Consider the following 16465-nt stretch of genomic DNA (forward strand, 5'->3'; position numbering starts at 1 on the left):
CCCCTCTTCTACTAACCTTTCTTAGATATAAGAGTAGCTCTATTAAAGTGTATATACGAGGATGCTTGTCTTCACAAAAACTGACCTAAAAATTGAGATAGATAAGTGACAAGGAATGTTTCTTGGAACTAGTTTTGACTCCTGTGGGTACAGACAGGATCTCTAACCCAAAACCACACTTTTATCCACATATCCTGTCCCTATAGCCCACTGTGCTGCAACATACGACCCTGGGGCATAGCCCCCACCAGCCACCCATACACGTTCCATGAAGAGCAACTCTTAGACCTCTTCTCTCTGGGACTATGTTGCTGCTGGTGTTGCTATTTAGCAAATATCTAGAACAGAGAACTCACATTTTTGTCTCTCTGATTGTCCTCTGAGCTAGCTCCCAGAAGAAATATCTGTGAAGTGACAAGGGATAGGCAGGTGGCTTGGAGATCTGAAAAGTAGGGGACTAGGGAAAAGAGGAGGGTTTTTCCTGATGGGTCTCCTCCTCCTACCGTTCTGGGCTGGACTGCTGACCCAAGGTGGGTGGGGTATGCCTGGGCTCCCTTTCTCTCTGCCAGTTTCTCCATGTGTGAGCTGCAGGGTCAGCCCTGGTCTGACACCAATGCTGTGTACATGGCAAGACAACGTTTGAGAGGGAGAATACTTGAGTCAAGTATGATAATATGCATGCTAGAGTATCGTACAGCTATTACAAAGAATGAGTTACATCTATTTTGTACCTACCTAGAAGAATGTCCTAGGCATATTTTAAGTGAAATTTTCAAATCATCATAATATAGAGGACACAGACCCATTTTGGTATGGATGTAGATAATAATAGTAGTAGAACTAATAATTTTTGTAGGTAGTAGTAATGACAAGACAGTGCTAACCAGGTTCCCAGCATTCTTATAAGTGTTTCACACAAATTGTTTAATCCTGATGAGGTATGTGTTGTCACTTTCCCTATTTATATATGGGCAAAGCCACAAAGAAAACAAAAAACCTGCCCTACAGAGAATCTGTTACTTGCTTAAGTAACACAGGTGGTGGTGGAACCAGCCTTCAAAACACAGGAAATCTAGTTCTGAGGTCCACATTTTTAGGTACCAGCAACAGATAAGTCTGTTAAGTCCCTGTTTCTTATATAGGTAGAAAGTCTATGAAGCTACATTTCAACATACTAACATTAGGAAGGGGAGAGGCAAACAGTATTCTTTCCCTTTATACAAGTCTGCATCCTTTCAATTGTTTTCTGTATTACTGTTACAGTTAAAAATAGCACAGGTAATATAAAATCAATGAACCAAGTAAATACACTCTGATTTACTACATAAATTAGATTGACCAACTGATCCTATCTTACTTGTCCCAAATGTCTTCTTCACTTCCCAACAAGTTGTCCATTTGCCCACCAATAAATTTGATTTTTCTCTGTGGGGGTTCCTTGAGCTTTGCAGCTGGTTCTATTCCCACTTTAACCAGCTATGGGTAACTCCGACACTTGACTTTTGAACCAAATGCCTGTGTCGCTGTTTACCCTCCAAGCATGGTGAGCTCAGATGGACACAGCCTGGAGAAACCCCTTTTACTTCTCCCCTGAAGTTCTTCATCGTTGCTTCTACTTCCAGGGATCCTGCATTCTCTCTTTCAGGCCTACCAACTTTCTGCAACCCAAGGCACCTCTAAAACAGACGGTACCCCAGGCACAACTTATAACTGAGGGAGAGAGCTTCACAGATCCCCTACCCCTGCCACAAAGTGATCCCATGGTACCTAAATAGGGTTTCCCTTAAGCAAGTGCATAAATATAGATAGGAAGTAGGGCAATGGCCCTGTCTTGCGTATCGTACCATATCCTACATTATAATTTCATTTCAAATCCCAAAAGTAGGGCAAGTGTCTGAGGTCAGGTTCTTTGGATTTCCTAGGATAATGAATAGATACTCTGTAGATGGGATTGAATGAATGATGGATATAAGGTGTGGGTGTAAGGGTCAACCTAGGCTGACTTCTTTAGCAAACAGCTACCCTGGCCTTGAAAAATGATGCATGTCAGAAACATCCAATTTGATAGATCTTCTCTTCTTCATGCCGTTTTCTTCCATGAAACCTTTTTCTTTTTCCTTATATGTTTTAAAATGTCCCTGAATTTTTCTTAAGCCAGAATTAGGGTGGGTGCAACCTCTTCTGTATTCTGTCTGAGATATTCCCAGCTCAATCTTAATGATTTTCACTTAAAAATGGTTTAATTCATGTATTTAAAAGAATATGTAATGCATGTGGAAGGATATGGATGGTAAAATAATAATAAAATAATTTTAAAATTTAACAGACTCTCATATACCACTACTCAGCTTAAAAAACAGACCATTCCTATTATCTCTGAAGGTCTGCCTGTAGCTCGCTGGAATCATTCCCTCCCCCATTCTCATAAAAGCCATTCAAAACTTTGCTTTTTCTATTCCCTTGTTTTGATCTTACTACACTCCCTTCTGGAGTCCGAGTTCCCCTGGGGCTCTTTCTTACTCGTATTTGCTCACTTATCTCATTGCCAGACTCCCAGCTGAACAGCAAAATGGAGGACCACTAGCCCAGGCGGGAGAAGGCCTGTTTTGTATTTTAAAAATTCTGGTGCTGCTGCTTCTTAGCTGTCGATCACACTGTCTCAGAGGGTGTTCTACCAAATGCACAGTGCTGGACAGGGGCGGTCTACAGTCCCAGGGGCTGTCACTACTAAGCTCTGGTGTGTGATCCCTCTCCTCCACTTCCTCTGCAGGCCCTCACCCAGGCCAGACTTTCCTTCCCAGGCCCAGAGCCAGTCCACAAAGAGCAAGTCAGTGACGTCAGAGGAGTGGAGGGGGCCTTAGGTAGGGGAGGAGTGGCGCAGAGAGGAAAAGCTGGGGTTGGCAGGGAATTCTGCAGGCCCGCTGGCGCTGAGGTTTGGGAGGGACCAGTGGCCCCTCTTCCACACATTCCAGGCTCCAGGGGACCTGTGCTAGTGGATGAGGGATCTTGGTCCCAGGCAAGGTGTTGGTAAAGATCAAAGGGCAGTAGGGCAGAAGTGATGCTCTGTCACCAGCCACCTGTGTGACTCGGAGCCAGCCCAGCCTCCTCCCTGGGCCACGGTGTTCTCATCCCCTAAAGCTTTGAATTAGATGCTTTTCCTCTAGCTCAGGCTTGTGCATAACTCAACGACACAAAGCAGGTAAACAAACATCATACATCAGGGCCCGGAGGAGCACTGCGGCAGGCGCGACGCAGAGCCCGTGAGCAGAGAACAATCGCGAACAGGACTGCGACACAAACAGCGAGACATCTGTCCCCGGTTTGGGCTCACGCAGGTCCGCCAGCAGCCTCCTAGGCCTCCCGCACCGTCCTCCCCCAGACCCAGGCCCATCCGCCGCTACCGGCCCTCCTCGGGCCTGCGGGCTTTCGAAGAGGGCCACTCACCTGGTCGCCCCGCAACTTACAACCGGGCGGCTGGGGAGAGTGGGGTGGGGGAAGCAGCGCTGGATGCAGAGGGCGCGCGCGGTGCAGGGGGAAGGGTCTTCTCTGCCCGGAGCGCCGGGGCGAGGAGAGCAGAGCGCGGAGGAGATGGAGCGGGAGCAGAGGAGGGGTTCCCGAGCAGTCTCCTCCTCCCCACTTCCTCCAGGGCGGGATCAAGCCCGAGGGGCGGCGCCTGGCAGTGGACAGCTCTTCTTTGTGTCCCGGTCCTGTCAGCTGGACACTACGGCGGCGGCTCCCATTCGGGTGGCAGTGGGATCGGCCGTTTTATTCAAGACATAAACTTCTCTCACTATTCACTGATACGGAAAAGCTGAACAAACTATAGGACACATTCTATGGAATATTATTCAATTCTTATGAAGAGTTCAGATCTCCATTCAGTGGGAGGAATGTACTTGAAGTATTTCCAAGGGAAAAATAAAAACTGTAGAAATTATTTAGTATGCTTTCATTTTTATAATAAAAACAGCCCTGTGCATATTTGTATTATGGTGGGAGAAGGGAAGGATACATCTCTATGTGATAATACTGTTTAACCAGAGGAACTGGGAAGGGCAGCTTTTATATAGCACTACATTGTTTGCATTGTTATATGTTACTTTTGTAAATCAAAAATAATATATTTCAAACAACAGGTAGCTAAAATTTATTCTTCAGTGTACATTTCAAACCCTATTTCTTTCTTGTAAGTCCTGGTAATGATCCGTTGACAGATGTCCTCCCTTCTATAAATTGCAAGTTCCTACTTAGTGTGGTGACTTCACCTGGCTCAGGTGCTACTTCTAGCCTGTGAAGTCAGGGTAGTATGGTGGTTAGAAGCCCAGACTTTCACCAGATGGCCAGGATTCAGACCCCAGGGCTGCATTTTATGGGCTGAGTGACTTTGAGCAATTTACTTAATTCCTTTATGCCTCAGTGTTATTACCTGTAAAATGGGGAGGATGAAATGAGTACCTATATTACAGATTTATTGTAAGGTTTGAATTAGGTGAGTAGATTTGTAAATTTCTTCAATCACTATCTGGCAGATAGTAAGTCTGTATGATTGTGAAGTAAAAAAAAAAATCTTCAGGTCATCCTAAGAATCAATATTTCATGTCTCAGGAAAATGCATATCTTTTTCATCCTGACAAAGGTTTTGGTTCCAATTGAAGTCATATTCCCTTTCCCCATCTCCCTTCAACCTCTTTTCCCCAAATTGACTCATATAAACAATAATCAACAGGGGAATGTGGGTAGGTGAGCTCAGTGGCAGGGTTTACACAGAGAAAATACCAGAAAGAGAAATCAAGAGAACCCGAATTCAGGATCCTGGTCTGTGCGGGACCACATGATTGACAGTGAGCAGGTCCTTGATATTCTCCAGGGCTGAGGGTTCTCAGATAAACAAGGTGGGCTGGCCACTTGCTTGCTAAGTCCCTTTCAGGTCTGAAATGCTATGACTAATAGCACCAAAAGGTAGAACCCCAAAATGCTGAGTTTTAGAAAAAAATAAAAAACGCGTATATACATGGGAAGGATAGCACCTGACTTACCTCTGAGGAAGGGGACATGAGATTTGGTGGGGGCAAAAGATCTTACTTGTCAGGCTTTGTTTCTCAGAAAGGAACACACACACACACACACACACACACACACACACACACACACAGCTGAAGCAAATGTCAGCCTCTGATACAGGGATATATCAGACTCCTGATAGTTAGGGTCCTGTAGAATACAGCACGCAATAATTAAGAACCATCGCAGTAGAAAAACGCAGAAACTGACACGGAGAAAACGCAGGTAATCTTTGGAAAACATCTGCTTCCGTAGGCCCCAGGGGTCTCAGGCCCCAAACCTGACCACCTCCGCGGCCATCAGGCACCCCTTCCCCAGTGCTCCCCCGGCCCCGGCCCTCCCCTCCCTCTTCCACCCTGGACCACTGGACTCGGTCGGTGCGCCCGGGCCTGCTCCGGTTCCCGAAACCATTACTGAACAAGACTCACCGGTTATCCAGAAATTTCCACACCTGCTACTTAGGAGGGGGAAGGGACTCCACTGCAGAGATGTGACGAGGAGAGGGGAGAGACAGCCTGGGGATTAGAATATTGGTGGCGGCGGCGTTGGGAGCCTGGTCGGGGAGGTGGTCTGTGGTGCAGAGTGGGGAGAGGAGGGGGCCTTCCTGGGAGCTGATTGGCAGCCCTGGCGGTGGGGGCGGAGCCTGGTCGCCCCCACCTCTCCCGACTGCAGTGGCCTCGCTTTGTGTCAGTTTCTGCATCAAGGTGCAGCCTCAAATCTAGGATGGAGACACTGGCGCCTGCACCAGGGGTGTGGGAGGGTAAATCGTTGAAAAATAAACCCGTGAGACTATTTACTAACAAGGGAGTGGGTAATAAATTATGATAAATCTTTATATAAAACAATACACAGCTATTTGCAAGGATGAGTCATATCTCTATATATTTGCCAGATGTTGGGCTATATTTATACTCATTTTAAATAAACATTTAATGTGTTAATAAAATGAAGTTTGCATTTGTGTACAAAAACTCTAAAAATATTTTATATACATATATAAATATAGAAATTATATGAAAACCCTACATCAAACTATTAGAATCAGTACATCAGACAGGAAAGAGTAGCTTACTTATAAGTATTTTTCTTCATATACCTCATTAAAGTTTTAGTATTAGTATGTATTATTTTGTGAGAAAAATAGATAAATTTAATCAACTAAAAATAGGTAAAATATTCTTGCTCACACAGCTGGTAGTGTCCACTCCATAAATATGATTTCTCTCTTTGTGTGGGCTTCTTGAACTTTGTTCCTAGTCCTGACTCATTTTAATCAAGTAAAAGTGGAACCCAGCACTTGACTTGTGAGCCAGGACCGGGCTTTATGCCTGAGCAGGTCCTGCCTTGAACCAGTGTCTCCTCATCTAGCTTTGTGAGCTCAAGTTTAGATCCTGGGAGAAAACCATTTGTCCCTTTCTATGGTTGGCCCCAAAGCCCTGAAAGATTTGTGTGGTCTCTGGACATTCTCCTGTTTCCTCACCCCTCACCAATCATCTCTCTGGCCTCTGTTCTCAGAGTTCCTAACTGACCCTATGAAGAGATCATTAAAAAGCTTTCTCCCGACCACAAAACAGTGTCTAGGCTGGACCGTGCATGGGAATGTGGATTCAGTGGTAAAGGGGATAGAGAATCACATCCTGTAATTACTTGAGGATTTCATTACAATCCTCAAACTAGAGTAAGCATAAGCCAAGAACTGTGTTTTTTCCTTCTTTTGATTCTCCACTTCATGTAGCCATGAACAGGTGCTTTGTAATGTCCTCTTGATGGATTGATGGTCAAAATAGATGGATGTGCTGAGGAAGGTAATCCTAGGATCACTCCTCAAAAAACAAACAAACAAACAAACAAAAAACAGCCTGGACGGCGTGGCTCAGTGGTTGAGCGTTGACCTATGAACCCGGAGGTCATGGTTCCACTCCCAGTTAGGGCACATGCCCAGGATGCAGGTTCGATTCCCAGGAGGGGGCGAGCAGAAAGTAGCCGATCAATGATTCTCTCTCGTCATTGATGTTTCTATGTTTCTCCCTTTCCCTCTCCCTTCTCTGAAATCAATAAAAATATATCTAAAAAAAGAAAAAAACATACAGCAACTTGATGTAGGAAACTTATTAAATTACAAATTTCCTGTATTGAAAGTTTTTTCCTCTTCTTTGTGCTCCTTTAATTTTCTCCTTTAAACCTTTTCTTTCTATATCTCCCCAAATTTCAGTGGGTTCTTTCCTCTCTTTCTCTGTTTCAGACTTAACATTAGTAACTCAATTTTAAATCCTCTCTCACTCCCTATTTATAATTCCTCTAGAGTTTCTGTTTTTCTTTCCAGTTTCTGCCCTGAGTAATAGAGACTACCATGAAATCTTTAAAGTACTGAAATGACTTTTAAAATATTAAGTTGTGTAAATACTCAGCAACATAGGCATGAATGAACACTTTATTAAAAATCATACTACAAAATATTATGTGGATGAGCTTGAGGAATGCTTTCAATCTATATTTTCAGTGAAAAACTATGATTATATTTGTTTAATTGATTTTTTTTTTTGAGAGAGAGAGGGAGAGGAAGAGAGAAAAATGCATGTGAGAGTGAAACATCAATCCACTCCCTTTACTGGGGATCGAGCCTGCTACCCCTGGCACATGCCCTAATGGGGAATCAAACTGGCAACCTTTTGGTACACAGGACAGTGCCCAACCAATTGAGCCACACAATCCAGGGCTGATTCTGTTTTTTTTGTTTGTTTGTTTATGTCTACCTAACAGGAAAAATAAGGACATACTTAGTGACTTCAGGAAGTGGGGAAGGTAGACCAGTAATTTTTTTCTTTAGACATTTCATATTTTAAAAATGTTACAAAAATCATTTTGAAAAACAAACAAACATGGCTATTCACTCTTATTTATATACCCAATAGAATTTATATATACACATGCCACCAAAAGACATGTTCAAAGCAGCACCAGCCATATAGTCTAAAACCAGAAGCTACCCAAGTGCTACCCTTCCTACTTTCTCACTGATAGGGCACCCTGGCACTGTCTTCTATCGTAAGATTCTTAAAATTTTATTTTCAGACCAACAAATACTGAAGTGTTATTATAAAAGGTCTGCTTTGAATAAATTCTAAAGGATGTAGCTCAAGAAGAAATAAAATAATCTTTGATAATCTGAGATGTGAGCTAAAACAGTGAGAGACTTCCAATGCTGGCCCTGAGAGAATACCTTGTTTGGAAAAACCCTCCTGCTGAAAATAGCAATAAAAGTTGAATAAAATATAGGAAACAATGGAAGATTCTGAAGAGCCAACAACACAAGTAGGATTTGAAAAGTTCTGATCTTGAGGGAAGGAAAATAAGACATGAACTCCACATTCACTATGGCTTTTTCCTTTTGGGCATTTTCCAGTTCACAGTGCAGGGTACCTGAGGCCAAGTGGAAAGTGTCAGTCTGACTGGCTTCAGATTACCAAACCACTGGAGCTCAAAGCACAAAACTTTACAGAAGAAGAAATCTCAGAGAGGTGAATCTAAAAATCTATGTATAAATTCCTCTTAAGTCACTGGCTGTCTCCAAAGCTAGGCATGCACAGGGAGGCCCTCCCCCACCCCCTTACCCCCCACCCTCCACTGCAATTGCAGAAAATAGTGGCTAAAATGCTAAAACAATTGAACAGTCATTTCAGCAGTTGCACTGTTCTGGGAATAAAGCAGTGGAGGTCAGCTTCCACCGAAGTAAATGATTCTTATCAACACACTCTACTTTCAGTTGAGATATGAGAAATTCCACAGTGTATGAATAAGAATGACACCTTAGGAATAAGGACTATGCTCTTGGATAAAGGAAAAAACTTAAGTGGACCAGTTTAAGAAAGTGTAAAACTAGCCCTTGATAGTGTGAAATTAATCTGCTGGTACTTTATCTTGCCCCTACCCCTGAAAAAAATTTTGTTTTAAAAAATAACATCAACCAGAACTTTATAATTTTTATTCATGACATACTGCATCCAACTGAAAATTTAGAGGGAGACTAAAAATTAGGATCAATTGCCAAGAACTCAGGAAAACAACAGATAATAAAAACAGACTCACAGGTGGTTCAGACACTTGAGTTCTTAGACAGGAACTGACTTTCTGTTAACTGTGAATAATATGTTCACATATAACAGAAAAAAGGCTGGAGAACTTCAGTATAGATTTAAAATTCAGAAAAGAGTAAAATGAAAACTTTAAAAATAAAAAAATAATAATTGAAATCAGGAATTCTGTAGTTGGCTTTAAAAGCATATTAGATAGAAATGACCAGAGAATTGGTGAACAGTAACAAAGTTTAATAAAATTTATCCAAAAATAACACAGGAAGAAAGGATGATGCACAAAGAGATGGAATGATATAGAAAGGGCATAATAGAATTATGATATATGGTAAACAGTTATGAATTGTGGGTAATTAAAGTCCAAGAAGGGATAAAAAAACATCAAAACTCAAATGGAAAAACTCTACATTCTCTAAGTAGAATAAATACAAAGAAAACTATACCTACATCATAGTCAAACTGCTAAAAACCAAATTCAGAGAGGAAATTGAAAATTAGTCAGATATAAAGGATACTTTCAAATGAACAATAATACAGTTGGCTTTTCAAAAGAAATAATGGAACTAAAACACAGTGAATTGTTTAAAAAAAAAAAGAAAGATAAAATCCGACAACCTAAAATTCTATGCACAGCAAAAATAAAGGCACAATAAAGACAATTTAGGTAGACAGAAGCTGAAAGAATTTGTTGGCAATACAGTATAAGAACTACAAAAAGGAGTTCCTTGGAATTAAGGAAATTTACCCCAGATAGGAGCCAAAAACTATATGAAAGAATAGAGAATACTGGAAAGAGTAAATACATGGGCAAATGTGTTAAAATTGACTGTTTAAATAAATATAATAGTTTATGAGATATAAAATCATACAAAAATAAAATAAATAGATAATAATAACAGCACAGCTGCAAGATGAGCGTTAATAAAGATAAACTATTTTTAAAGTTATTCCATTGTTTGAGCCTTACCCTTACCCTGACAAAGGACATTACAAGAAAAAAATTATAGGCCAACATCCCTGATGAACATAGAAGTAAAAATCCTCCACAAATATTACCAAACTGAATTCAACAGTACACTAAAAGAACCATAGATCATGATCAAGTGGGCTTTATTCCAGAAATGCAAGGAAGGTTCAACATCTGCAAATCAACAAATGTGCATAGTAAGTACATCAACAGAATGAAGAATTAAATCATACAGTAATCATCTCAGTAGATGCAGAAAAAGAATTTGACATAATACAACATCCATTTATGACAAAAACTCTCAACAAATTGGATATACAAGAAATGTATCTCAATATAATAAAGGCCATATATTACAAGCCCACAGTTAACATCATACTCAAAGGTGAAAAGCTGAAAGCTTTTCCTTAAAGATCAGGGACAAAACAAGAAGTCCCACTCTTACTACTACTTTTCAACATTGTAATGGAAGTTTTACCCTGAGCAATTAGGTAAGAAAAAGAAATAAAAAGCCTCCATATGGAAAGGAAGAAGTTAAATCATCTCTGTTTGCAGATGACATGATCTTGTATATTGAAAACCCTAAAGACTCTACCAAAAAACCTGTAAGAACTAATGAGCAAATTCAATATGGTTGCAGAATACAAAATTAATATAAAAAATCAGTTGGATTTCCATACGCCAAAAACAAAATATTGAAAAAGAGAATTAAGAAAATAATCCTATTTATAATGGAATAGTTAGAAACTAATTTAACCAAGGAGGTAAAAGATGTACACCGAAAACTATAAAAAATGATGAAAGAAACCAAAGACACAAATAAATAAAGAATATTCTATGTTCATAGATTGTTTGAATTAATAATGTTAAAATGTCTATACTACCCAAAGCTATCTGCAGATCAATGCAAACCCTATCAAAACTCCAATGGCATTGTCCCCAGAAATTACAAAAAAATCCTAAAATTCATGTGGAAGCACAAAAGTGCTCAAATAGCCTAGGAAAACTTAAGAAGAATAATTGAGGCATCACAGTGCCTTGTTTCAATACTACAAAGCTATAGTAATCAAAACAGTATGGTACTTGTATAGAAAGAGTTTTATAGACCAGTGGAACAGAAGAGAGCCCCTAACTAAACCCTCACATTCATATTCAGCTGATCTTTAACAAAGGTGCAAAGAGCACACATTGGGGAAAGGATAGTTTCTTCAATAAATGGTGTTGGAATAACTAAATACCCATATGAAGAAAAATGAAATTGAACTCTTACCTCACCATATGAAAATTAACTCAAATTCATTAAAGACTTAAACATTTGACCTGAAACTGTAAACCTACTTGAAGAAAACATAGGGAAAAATTTCTTGACATTGATCTGGGCAATAAAAGTTCTGGACATGATTCAGTTATAAAATAATCATATTGAATGCAATATTGAAAGTTGACATGGTGAAATCTTTATTATTTTTCGCATAAAACAAGATGCCTGTCCTTGCTTTTGTTCAACATTATACTGGATGTACTAGCCAATGCACTAAGACAATAAAAGAAAAAAATTAAAGTTATAAAGACTGGAAAGGAAGAAATAAACTATCATTACTTTTAGATGATATGACCACTTATGTAGCAAATCTGAAAGACTCTATAGGTAATTTTAGAATTATTAATGAATGGAGTTTATCAAGTTTGACATATAATCTATATATATAGAAAGCTGTCTGTCTGTCCAACAGGTAGCTATGACATGCACTGACCACCAGGGGGCAGACTTTCAACACAGGAGCTGCCATGATGCACACTGGCCATTTAAAAAATAAATGGCACCATGGACCTGGCGCCTACAAACCAACACTCAGCTTCCCCCAAGTGGGACACAGGACCTGCCACCACCCCAACGCGACACCCCACCAAATCAGAGCCAACACAGCCCAGCCCAGCCCAACCTGGAAACAGTCGCTGTGGGTGCCAGGTAATGACATCACGTAGCAATGCCCGGCTTCCTCTCCCTAGCGACTAGCCTCCTTGGAGTTTGTTCAGCCCAATAACCTGACTTGCTTTATAGCCAGGTGCAAACATTTTACAATTTAACCAAATGTTTTGAAGTGTTTTCACGTGCCTCATCTCATTTGATCCTCACAGAAATCCTGGAGTAGGTAGATAGGAGACTTGGTAGAACCCTATTTTCTTTTCATTAGCCAGAAAACAGAGATTTAGAAAGTTTAGAAACTTGACCCGACTGAAAAAAAGTAAGAAATGGTGGAACTTGAAAATGACTTCAGGTTTTCTCACTGTGCAGAATATAGTCAAACACTGCTACAGCTAAATATTTTACCCTTTGTTCTCCTTGCATGATCTACAATAATAATCTGCTTCATGTTGATATTTACTGCTGTGTTGCTGATAATTACCTGAAAGAGAAGTTGGGGTGCTTCACTGTGCTGGAAAAAGTTTAGCTACATCAGAAAGCAGGTCTAATTAAGCAAGTTTATTCTATATATATAAAAAGCTAAGTTGACTTGCACATGTGCGATACATATAAAGCTCTCGCTGGTGCCAATTGCACACGTGTGTTTCGATCTGTCATTGTTGATCATGAATTTGCTTGATACTTCTATTATAGAGAAAGGGTGAATAGCAATATTAAAATATTTCTCCCAATTAATTTCCTTTCAGAGTGCACGAATCTGTGCACCAGGACACTAGTCAATATATAAAAGCAATTAGATTTCTACACACCAGCAATAATAAGGTACAAAATATAATTTTTATAAAATAAATCATTTACAATAGCAATAAAAATAATGTATGTGTAAATAAGTTTAACAAAAACGAGAAAAAGGAAAGCAATGAGAAAAATATTACAAAGCCTTAAAAACATTAAAGGTGAGCTAAATAAATAGCAGTATATACCAAGCTCATAGGAGTAAAGATTCAACATCTTAAAGAGGCCATTTCTCCTCAAATTGTTATATAGAATTAATTCAATACCAATCTAAATTCTAGCAGGTTTGTTTGTTTGCTTGTTTCTTGTTTTGTTAATTAAATATTTATATGGAGGATCAAAGATCCAAGAATTGCTAAAACATCAGAAAGAGGTGGGAGAATCTTTCAAGAATTATAAAACTATTGTTGTTAAAACTAATTTTAGTGTTGGTGCAGTTAAACAAATAGATAATGAAAGAGAATAAGGAGCTTAAAATAAATTTATGCATATATGAAAAACTCGATTCATGCTGATCACTCACTGGTGATGGACAATTGATTACCCATATGGAATAGAAAATATAACAATCAATTTCCAGGTGGAATAAGACTAATTGCCAAATGCAAAACTATAAAATCTTTTAGAGGAAAATATAGTAAAATCAATTTACTACCTTGAGAAATTATTTTTCTAAAAAAAAAATATAAAAGAAAGTCACTTAAAATAAAAATTCAAAACTTAGTTCATTGAGAGAGACAGACATACAGAGAAAGAAAAGCTAAGCACCAAATTTAAAGCAGATATTTCCAGCATATATTGCTTACAAAGGATTAATTAGCATTCAGTTTATATAAAGAAAGCATTCCAGTGCTTGCTTGGGCAGCACATATATTAAAAGAAAATATTCCAATGACTCAATAAGAAGAAGACAAACAGCCCAATATGAAAATGAGAAAACACACACACAAAGCCCAGAATTATCAGAGAGAAAGCACTACAGCTTATCAACATATGTATGGAAAGATGGTCAACTTCATTACTTATCAGAGATATGCTAATGGAAATCACAAGGGGATGCTATTTCACTCCTGCCAGACTGGCTAAAAATGAAATTTCATAATACCAAGTTATGACAAGTATGTAGAACAACAGGAACTCTCATCTATTGCTGAAAGGAGTGCAGACTGGCTCAACATTTGAAAACAGCTTGGAAATAACCTAATAATGTTGAACATATACAAATCTTATAACTCAGTAATTCAATGCCTTGGTGTATACTCCAGGGAAACTCTTGCCCATGTGACCCAGAAGTCATGTAAGAGAATGTTAGAAGACATTACTTGTTAATATGCCCTGTAGTAGGCAGCCTTTAATATGGCCCCCAGTAAACCCTGCTCTGTATAACCCTCTCCCCTTGAGTGTGAACTGAAACTAGTGATTCACTTCTAATGAACAGATAGCAAACTGATGGGATGTCACTTTTGAGATTAGGTTACAAAAGAATCTGGCTTTCATGTTCTCTCTCTGCCTTTACTGGAGGAGGGGGCCGGGGGGGAAGCAAGAGGCCCATATTGCAAAGAATTGATGTGTAAAATAAGGGTTACTTGAACACAAGTACCATGATACCTGAGGTGATCTTTTGGTCAAGGCATTTTGGTTGAGAAGGCTAGGGATAGTGCCAGATTTCATCATGATACTCAGAACAGTATGCAATTTAAAATTGTTTATTTCTGGAATTTTCTATTTAATAGATCATGGTTTTCTATTCAGATCGTGGTTTGACCACAGGTAATTGAAACCACAGAATGGAAGATAGGGACTACTGTATTGAAATGGAATCAATTGACAAGTAAATAGTTTGGAGTATAAAAGGATGGATGGTCAGCTAGACAGATATTCTGTCTTTTATGTCTAGTTAAATCTGCATTTCTTCCAATAGTTTCCATGACTGTCCCATTGGTAAATCATTTTCTCCTTACTTAAGGAGTTCTCCCTCCATTGCGGGTTGAATCAACTCAGAGGCCAGCTCAATGGCTGTTTATCTGGTAACTGTATAATTCAGCACTTACCTGAAGGCCAAATGCATTCCAGACTAAATATTCCATAAGATTCCCTGCACCCACTCTCACCGCCATCCCTCCGTACCTTGCACCTCCCTCCCCCACTACTACACTCTGGGGCCCCACGTACAGTTCTCGGATAGGTGAGGACTTTAACCTTGGGGAGGGGGTGGGGGAGGATTATGAAGAGGCAGGCTATACTCTAATAATTCAAAAACAAGCCACAGGAGGTGACATCGCCTCAATCCATGGTTCTTTTTAGCTCAAATCACAATGGCTCCTGTGGAGCACAAGAAAATAGTGGGTAAACGCCTCCAGATGAGCAAGGGTGAATAACGATGTGGCAAGAAGGAAATAGAGGCCGAGCTACAGGGAGACACCAGAGAAGGATCCCAGAGATAACAACGAGGAATCCTGAGCGGAACACCTCTGCCACCCTCCCATCTGGGACATGCAGAGGCCCCACTAACTCCCCTGACCCCCACAAGCGCACAGATAGCCTCCCAGGGCTTTCCCATCTCTCTTCTCCCGCCCACTACCTGCGCTGGCTGGCCTGTGACAGCTCCAGGCCTCTCGTGGTCCATAATTTATCTCTGACCCCCACTCACCGGTTGTCCCGCTGAACCCTGCAGCGCGGGTAGTGGGTAGAGAAGACTGGCTAAAAGAGGGCAGCGGCAGTTCCCAAGGAAAAGAGCTTCTCAGCAGAGAAAAGGATTGAGCTGCGGACAAGGCCTGGGAGGTGGAATGTCTGGGGGAAGGGGGCGAGGAGGAGGGTCGTTCTGGGAACTGATTGGCGGCCTCGAGGGTGGGGGCGGAGCCTGGCCGGATACCTTCGGACTGCAGAGGGCCAGCTTTGTGTCAATTTCAGCTCGAAGATGGGGCCCCAAATCCAGGGTAGAGACACTGGCGCCTGCCCCAGAGTGCAGCAAGACAAATAAATCCGTGAGACTATTTATGAACAAGTGAGCGGTTGCTAAATAATAATAATAATAATACTATATTTATATAATACACAATTATTGCCAAGAACAAATTAAAAATCTGTCGGTTCTAGATAGATTTTTAATGAAAAGAATCAAATTGTATTAAAGTGGAGCATATGATAACAGTCTAATAAAAAGATCATTCATTGCTTATATAAGGGCAAGGCTAAGAGTGAAGAATTGACTACTGATACTTCATAACCACTGAATTGTTTTAAAGATATCATATGTATTGTTTTATGAATTAAATAAAATAGGAAGGAGTTAAAATTTATACTAACCAATAAATAGGTGACAGATTGGACAGGAGGGAGAGAAAAGGTATGGCTGTTAAAAGCTTGGACTCTGAAGCTACTGTGGCATCCTTTACTTACCAGCTGGGTAGTGCATGTGTTTCTTATGATTGGTAACAAATGACCACAAACTTAGTGGCTTGAAACAACACATTTATTGTCTTTATTATCATACACTTCTGTAGGTCAAAAGTCCAGCCAGCATCTCACTGGCTAACATCAGGTGTAGGCAGAGCTATGTTCATTCTGAAGGTTGTAGGGAAGAATCAATTTCCTTGCCTTTTCCAGCTTCTAGAGGCTGCCCAA

At 40.2% G+C, this 16465-nt stretch overlaps 1 protein-coding gene across 3 annotated transcripts in view; it reads right to left on the minus strand.

Annotated features, from left to right (window-relative positions):
* Nucleotides 1–15627, minus strand: part of TCAF1 (TRPM8 channel associated factor 1) — a 46527-nt gene extending 30900 nt beyond the window's left edge. The window contains exon 1 of one of the 3 annotated variants that reach the window (XM_070424085.1): nucleotides 15492–15627. The gene's annotated coding sequence lies outside the window, so the exon portion shown is untranslated. Of the gene's footprint in view, nucleotides 1–3444; nucleotides 3621–5489; nucleotides 5655–15491 lie in introns of those variants that run through there. The other 2 variants (XM_070424086.1, XM_070424084.1) reach the window with 2 other exon arrangements.
* Between the last annotated feature and the right edge of the window lie 838 nt (nucleotides 15628–16465).

The sequence above is a fragment of the Myotis yumanensis genome, unplaced genomic scaffold (assembly GCF_028538775.1).
Source record: "Myotis yumanensis isolate MYYU_CA2020_CCGP unplaced genomic scaffold, mMyoYum1.0.hap1 SCAF_9, whole genome shotgun sequence".
In the NCBI taxonomy this organism is placed as follows: domain Eukaryota; kingdom Metazoa; phylum Chordata; class Mammalia; order Chiroptera; family Vespertilionidae; genus Myotis; species Myotis yumanensis.